Here is an 8,370-nt window from a genome sequence, read left to right on the forward strand (position 1 = left end):
CAAATGTTCAAATATACCCTTTTCAACCCCCACTCTATGAATAGACAAAATATAGGTAAAAATATGCAAATATTCACACATAAAAGAAATATGAATATAAACTACAAAAAATATTTTACAGTATTAGCTTCAAATGGGTTAAATTATCCAATTTTGCACTTCTCAGTGTTTGAATCTGCAGAAAGCAGTGAACATTAACTGCGCTTTTTATGAGTTGTAATTTTCTTTCAACTAGTGTTTTTTTTATTATTGGATCAAAGTATTCATAGCATGGCATGACAAAGTGTATATCATGGATTTGTCTGAGTGGCAAAGGACATAACTTCTTTAGCACAAGTTTACATTTGCTGCTTGTTAATTTTGTTTTGTGGTACTTTCAATAACTGGGTAATCGTTTTTGCAAAGGTCGCTCAAATCTGTCTGTAAGCTACTGATTTCAACACACACACTCTCTTCCTCCACTACTTGTACACATTCACTGATTGAATTACTATTAGGTACCTGTTCCAAATTTCCAAAACAACTTTCCCTTCCTAAATGCACATTTTGACAAATTTCATTTATGACTTAAAACTTTTGGTCACTATGGTTACATCTGTTACTATAGTCACTAACTACACTTAGTACTTATCACTAATTAAATCTTCTTTTCCATTTTCACCAACACATTCAGTCACAACATCAGTAACATCAACTGGCAACATTAATCTATCTAGTACTGCTCTACTGGTTTCTAATTCATAACTCAAACTTACATCAGATTTTCCGGAATCATTCAGCACACAATCATCTACCTTAACTTCTGCATATACCATCCCATCTAATTCTGTAAGTAACATATCATCATCAACATCATTATCACCATCATCAGAAACATTATCATCACACTTAATATTATTTTCAACACCAAGCTCATTTCTCTCTCCACACCCTTCTTCGACAAACTCAACACTGTGACCACTCTGTTCTATGACATCCTCATTTTTCTGGCTATTGTCTACTGGAATTTCATCTGGAATTACACTGTCATTCTCATTTTCATTGCCAAGTACATGAACATCAGCTTCCACACTTACAGCACCAGTATCAGCTTTTTCACTCATTTCACAGTCACTCAACATTCTCACTAAACCATACTCATCAGATCTGTTCTCGTTACTGTCAGCAACTATTACTGCATTACTACTGTTAAAGAAATTTGTCAAAGTGTTTTCTTCTAATTAAAATTCAGGTTTTCTACTTTTTTGTTCATCTTTGTTTTCAGATAAAAAATTTCCAAAAATGCCCTATCAAACTTTAGTTTATTCACTTTAGATTGTATACTGGGTACAATATTTTGGTATGTCCTATTTGTTCTGCCTCTTCCCCTTCTGAAGCTACTACAGTGTGCCTGATTATAATCCCAATGTCTATTTGCCCCATTTCACCAGGCTCCAAAAGAGGCAGGTCTTGGTTTACCAGACCATTTCTTCTATTTTCGAAATTGTTACTATTGTTTCCCTAATTTTGCCCCCACTGCCTATTTCTTGGTTCAAAATTCCTATTTTCTGGTCTCTGCCTATCATTTCTCTCCCTATTTCTTCTGTCATGATTTCTGAATCTACTGTTAAAATGATCATTAAAAGCTCTGTTATTGTTATTCCTGCTATCATCCGGTCTGTCATTATATCTGTCATTTCTCTCCCATGCTAAGTCCAATTTATCTGTATACCTAATAAACTGTTCGACAGTGTCTTCAGGTCTGGAGACAAGACTCCACTGTACCCTGTGCAGCAATCTACATTTTAATGCATCTATCTGGATCATCTTGTCCAGTGGTTATGAAGATGCACAAAAGTTCATAATTGTTGTTCACAAAAGATTTTCATGTGACCTTTGCCCGGCTTGAAATTTGGCCCATTCAAAAATTCTGACTCAATTCTGGCTTGTTTAGTTTCTGACCAGAATTTACTCATGAAAGTTCGTTCTACATCGTTGAATAACATTTCAGGTCTAATTGCTTGGTTCACCCATGACAATGCTTCCCCATCTAAAAACTTTTTAAAAAATTTAATTTTCAAATTATCGCTCATTTTATCAATGAAGTCATCTTTTATCTGGCACATGAAATCTACTGGATGTATATTTCCTTCGCCTGAAAATTTTTTGTGTTCACATTGTTCCACAATGGGCTGTAACTACAGAAAGATTTCATTGCAATGGAATCTTCGATTTCTTGGAGTTTAGATTTGAAGTTCGAAATTTGGCCTAAACAAGTTCCTACTTCCTCTTTTAATTCTGCAAAATGATTATTTGTGAATTTTGTGAAACCTTTTATACTTTTGTCTGTCTCTGTGAATTTCTTTACGAATTCTTTGTTGAGCTTCTTCAATTGTAACACTTCTGCAGTAGCAACTTTTTCGAAATTTTCCTTGGAATCTAACCCCTCTTTGAAATCTTGGTGTTCCTGTTTCAACATAACAATTTCCCCTTCTATAGTCGACACATTTCTGGTATTCTCATATACCTTTTCCCAGCATCTTTCTAAATTCTCTTTTGTCTTGCGAATTTGATTTCCTTGTCTATCTAATTTTTTCTCAATGGAATCAAGTTTTTGACCAAGAGTGATTCTATGACCATCAGTCGATCATTTTTGTTCTTCTATAAGCTGAACTAAACTATCCAAGGCTGATGCGTTTGGTTCAAATCCACAAAAGGATGAACATACACTACTGTGATAACTACCCCTCCCATGTTATCTATTTCCTGGTTCATTGCACTAATACTCATATTGTTATCAGGAACATCTATGCTATTTTGCGTACTTCCATTAATCTCCCCATTATGGTCAACTTCCCTATTGTTCTCCATATTAACAACTGCAGTAAAAATTTTCCACAAGTAAACTATTAAATAAATTTTGTACTCACAGTTTTTTCCACATTGCGTTTTACATAAACATCATGAAGTCCTTCTTTATAGTGTTACTACTTTCTTCATTGTCTAGTTGTCAAAAAATGGAATAATACTTCAACACGCAAATTAACTCTGAAACAAAATACAAGATTAGTTTATAGAATTACACTGCATCCCAGCTCCTCCATCACATTAAACATAACTTAACTACTCGTATTGTTTTTACTTAATAATGGGGCTACTCATAGTTACTCATGAACTGCTGCAGTCATTGTCCTAAATCCATTAACAGTCACTGTAAATTTAACTATAACATTAAATTAATAATTAATCTTGCATAATGTTTCGATATATTTATTATACTTTCAAAACAAAATCAAAGCATCATTACAGAAGTAAACAATACTTAAAATATAAATGGAGCAGCTACATGCTCACTGCTCAAAAACCAAAACCAGACTGACTGACTCTGCCAATATGGCTACCCCTATATATATTCCAAACAATCCTGAACACTCCTTGGCATTGTTTAGAATCATTTTTTGATTAAATAACAATTAAAATTAACATATAAAACTGAAAATACATATATAAACGTGTGTTTACTCCAGAACAGCAAGTACAATTCTATGTTGGGTCATATTTGTGATACTATTCGAATATAATTTCTTGAATAAATAATTACAATAATGCATTTACATATCTCATTAATTACTTGAGGCTCCCTTCATGGAAAATGTTCCCTTCATTTACAGAGCTTCAACACTTTGAGGTAAATGAAATCAAACTGTTATTGTTGCAGTTGTAATTTTTTCTAATCAAGTTACATATTTTGTATGCATGTGTAATTCCGAATTCATCTGGAGAATGTATGTTTTAAGTGGGTCTAAATGGGCTGTTACGTTTCAAGCATTTTTGGAAATTTAACCTCTTTGGGCATAAAATAGTGGATGAAATTTTTTTGAAACTAAATTATTATTAAAGAAACTACTAAAGTATATTTAAAGCTACATCTATAAAGATTTGTGTCTAACTTCTCAGTTACCCATAAAAAATACATTTCTCAGTGTTTTTGGAAATTCAGTCCCCTAAAGATGTGGTATAGGGGATGAAAAGTTTCCAACATGTATTCATTATTAAAGCTCTTTCAAAGCTAAATCTATGAAAATTTGTATTTCGCTTCTCTGTTAGGAATAAAAAATGTATTTCACTGGTTCTGGATTTCAAGCCCTTAAGGGAGTGAAATAGGAGATGAAAATTTTCAAGGAAATGTGTATTTGTGTTGAAAAATTTTAAAGCTAAATCTATGAAAATTGATATTTCACTTCTCAATTAGATATAAAGAAATATCTGGTAGAGCATGAAAGTTTGTATGGAAATATCTCCACAAGAACACCAAAAGCTTGATGAACAAAAACTTTGACCCAAGCTACAAAATTGCTGTTTGATCAAAGTACATCGGAAAAGACCATGATTTTATGGCCTTAATTAATGTGAAAAGTTTAGCATGTGTTGTAGTTGGTGAACAACAAAAAATCTGGTTAAAGAAAAACAAACAAATCTGTGGAGGCCACATGTATACACAAGTGAAGCACGGATTTCCCTTCTTTTGCTTTAATTTACAGTAATGTTCAACTCAACTTGAAATTGCATCCTCAAGTATAGACCAAAGGAATCAAGCAATTTTAGAAAATTTAAATGACAATCTTAAAACAGGACATACAGTTGCTGTCAAAGCTGATAAAGGAAACACATCTATGCTGGAATATAATTTACAGGACATATCAAAACTGATATTCTTCAATAAAAAAATGTGATTCAGATGCTGTTTTTTCATTTATTTACACAACTGAGCTCACAGATATTTTGACATGGCTTCAATCATGAAATATCTGACCACAGTGGGAAGTGTTAACAACAAAATATGTTGGTCACTATTGTATCTCTTACTTTAGGAGCAATAACATTTATTAAACACAAATAAACTTCCAGTGAAAACAAATTAAAATTGTCTGTTAGTCCTTGACACCAAACAGTAGCAGCTCTTGACAGATATACTATAAGCAATAGTTCTGGACTGAAATTAATATATGTCCAAGTACTGTAAACGAAGGTGAGATTAATACACATTTGGGTTCCATTTACATTGTAGTTCGCTTACAGCTATTTAAATTTGAGCAGAATTGGGAAACATACAACTGTGTGATACCTAAGGAATGTAGGAATTATCTGTTACTTTTAGAAATAAAATAAGTTTAATACATTTTGAGACACATACTCCAAAATTTGTAGAACAATTTCCCCCAAGCTTGGAGAGAGTTCAGTCCATGTTGTGAATTCTGCACTTATAGGTGACTGTTTTGTTCTGGAACAATGTAATGCAATCCCAGGTATGGCTGAATGAATATTAAAAAAAACTGAAAGAAAATATTATGTACAAGTATCCCAAATGATTATTTAGTTGGACAAAATACAGAGATCAATGGCAAATAATCTCAAAATTAACTCAAGAAAGAAAAAAATAATGAATACTTTTCAAAATTAAATACAATAATAAAGTCATCTCATTAAAACAGAACAATAGTTACAAAGTTCACTGTAAATCCTCATCAGTTTGCCTTTATCATTCTGCTTGAACAAAAGAATTTAACTGTGGTACACTGAAGTGTTCTCTTTTATTCAACAGTGCAGAAGGTACTATTTTTCTGATTACGCCTTGCCATTCAAATTCTAAAGAAACTTCTTTAGCGGGCAGTTTCCATCTTCTTCCAAACTTTATCATACAGCTAACAGTGGGTCCTCTCTTCTCATTAGCAGAAAGTTCCAGCTAATCTCTGGATACTCTTCTCCATTGTATCTAACAGCCACAAAGTTATGCCTCTCTTCAATTCTTTATAATGCCAAACAAGATGTTTCATGAGTAGCCATTTCAGTCTATGCATCACTGAAGGTCTCACTCAAGTCACCAGATGCCAGTTCCATATCTTCAAGCTCGGTTGAATAATCACTATCAGTTTAGACTACCAATTTCTTTGAATGTCCAGACTGCTTCTTTAGCTTTACTATGTCAGTTTTCTTCCTCAAATCAACAGTAATGCTCTGCCCATCAGGCACACTTAGGTACTTCTTCTTTTGCTTGACAGAAGTAGAAATGAATCTCCTACTGTACGCATGTCAAAATGTTGCTCAGGAGTTCTAGTTTATTTATGGCTTATATACAAAATTTCCTGAAATCTGAAATAAGATTTTGCTTCACATTTAATGAGATTGTTGCAGTTAATTATTTTAAATACAAAGCAAAAAATCTTCAGGAATTCCAGATGTTTTGCTACCACTCTCAAAATCTCTTTGCTCTTGGAGAATATTTTGCCACGCCAATTTCAATTAACTAAATGCAGCAACAGCCAATGGCTGTGTTACATTTGTACAATTTGATTGCAGGCATATGAAGTTAATATTAAATTCTTCTTAAGCTTATAGGACTTTTTCAGTGATGTGAGAAGCTTTTGGGCAAGTTTTTAGTCTTGGTGCCATCACCTTCATAAACCAGTCTCAAATGTGGCATTGTCAAACCAGCCACTACTTGTTCCATTGTAATGACAATATTTGGGTCCATTTAGCGTCCCAATGACCCACAGATGTTTGGCTTTGTATACAACATCTGTACATCACTATCACTGCCTGCAAACACCACTGAAACAGATATTTTTGTGGATTGCGAACTTGCTCTACATTTTTAGATCCTCTGCGATAAATGACTTGTCTCATGTCTGGGTTGTCTCAAAGGGTGTTGGGTTGTTTTTGGGGAAGGAGACCAGACAGCACAGTCATCGGTCTCATCGGATTAGGGAAGGATGGGGAAGGAAGTGGCTGTGCCCTTTCAGAGGAACCATCCCGGCATTTGCCTGGAGTGATTTAGGGAAATCACGGAAAACCTAAATCAGGATGGCCGGACGCAGGATTGAACCGTCGTCCTCCCGAATGTGAGTCCAGTGTCTAACCACTGCGCCACCTCGCTCGGTTGTCTCAAAGGTTTGTCATCATAATTCCATATGTGTGCTGGTGGAATATTGTTAACTTTTCTTGCCAGATTGTCTTGGTACTCTTCAAGAACTTCTTCACTGAAGCAGCTCATACCCTTTTTGTATTTGAAGAAACACGTGCTTTCAGACTGGGATGGCATTTTAAAAATGATGGCACCCAATCTGAACCTGGAAAACTATTTTTAAACCTGGGAACACTTCTGTCTGTTTTCAGTAAGAACTATTTGGCACAAAATCTTTAAATCTGTTTTAGTAACAGGAAACCCAAATTCTGCAAGTTTCAAGACATTGTTCTTGAAACTCTCTTCTTCCTCTTGAGTAAGCACCCTTCACCCTCCAATAACAGAGCTGTGTGTACCCTTCAATTGATTTGTTCAATTGGCTGAATTATACCATATTTCTCCGCAGCTGCATGATGTGAGAGATGGTTGCATTTGATGTCTTCAGGCATTTTTGTAAAGTTTCTGGTGGATACTCAACATATGAATGAGATCCAGGCACATGTTTTGGCTTTCTGGAGATAATGAACTGATAGGCAAGAAATGGAAAACATTTAAGACACTTCAGGTTAAGAAAGTCTGTTAAATATTATGTTATGTCAACATTTTATTACTGAAGTAGACAATGGGATGACATTCTTTCAGGACCAAAATCACCCCTTGCTAACCTCAAAATTACCCCTTTCACTTACATATCAATTATTTGAGAAATATGAGCTTTCAGCACTAAAACTCAAACTGTAACTTCATTAGCACAGTATTAAGCACCAAATACTTGCTACCAGATTTTTGTCTGCTATCTTCTGGGTCACAGACATGAAAGTTCATTTTTTTTTCCCCCTAGAAAATTATTGATCCAAAACAGGGGCAGGCAGGAATCCTGCACATGTGCGGTGCACTTGTATGCATGCAGTTAACAGGTGTTCCGCATGCACACAGGGGCAAGCTGGCCACCCGCTTATCTCCCCTCCCCACCATACCTTCTGTCCACTCCTTCCTCTGTAATGCGTTTTTGTTTCCTAGCTTGCTTTATTGAGTGTATGAATAAGGTTAGTAGGAGTGCTTGAAAGAAATCATGGTTTGAAAGAGTACCTATTACCTACGTTTTATTTAATTATCACAGGTGGAGTTTACAAAACATTTAATATCCGGAACAAAATTTTTACATACAGACAAACACAAACAGTTACGTAAATTTTCATTACTGATGTTTGCTCTTAACCGATACTTATTAATTCAGCAAATGGTTTTCCAGCTCTTGCTATATTAGGCGCAGTCTTATAACTTGCACATACCGCTGGGCTATTATTGTTGTCATCCTGAAAACTTGAAAACAGTGCTCCATAAAATGTTAAATCAGTTAGATGAGACACATGACGAGAGAAAGTCTCAGATCTCTCGTGACAACAGCAACTACGACTGATTCAAATAGC

The sequence above is a fragment of the Schistocerca serialis genome, chromosome 1, assembly GCF_023864345.2.
Source record: "Schistocerca serialis cubense isolate TAMUIC-IGC-003099 chromosome 1, iqSchSeri2.2, whole genome shotgun sequence".
NCBI classification, from domain to species: domain Eukaryota; kingdom Metazoa; phylum Arthropoda; class Insecta; order Orthoptera; family Acrididae; genus Schistocerca; species Schistocerca serialis.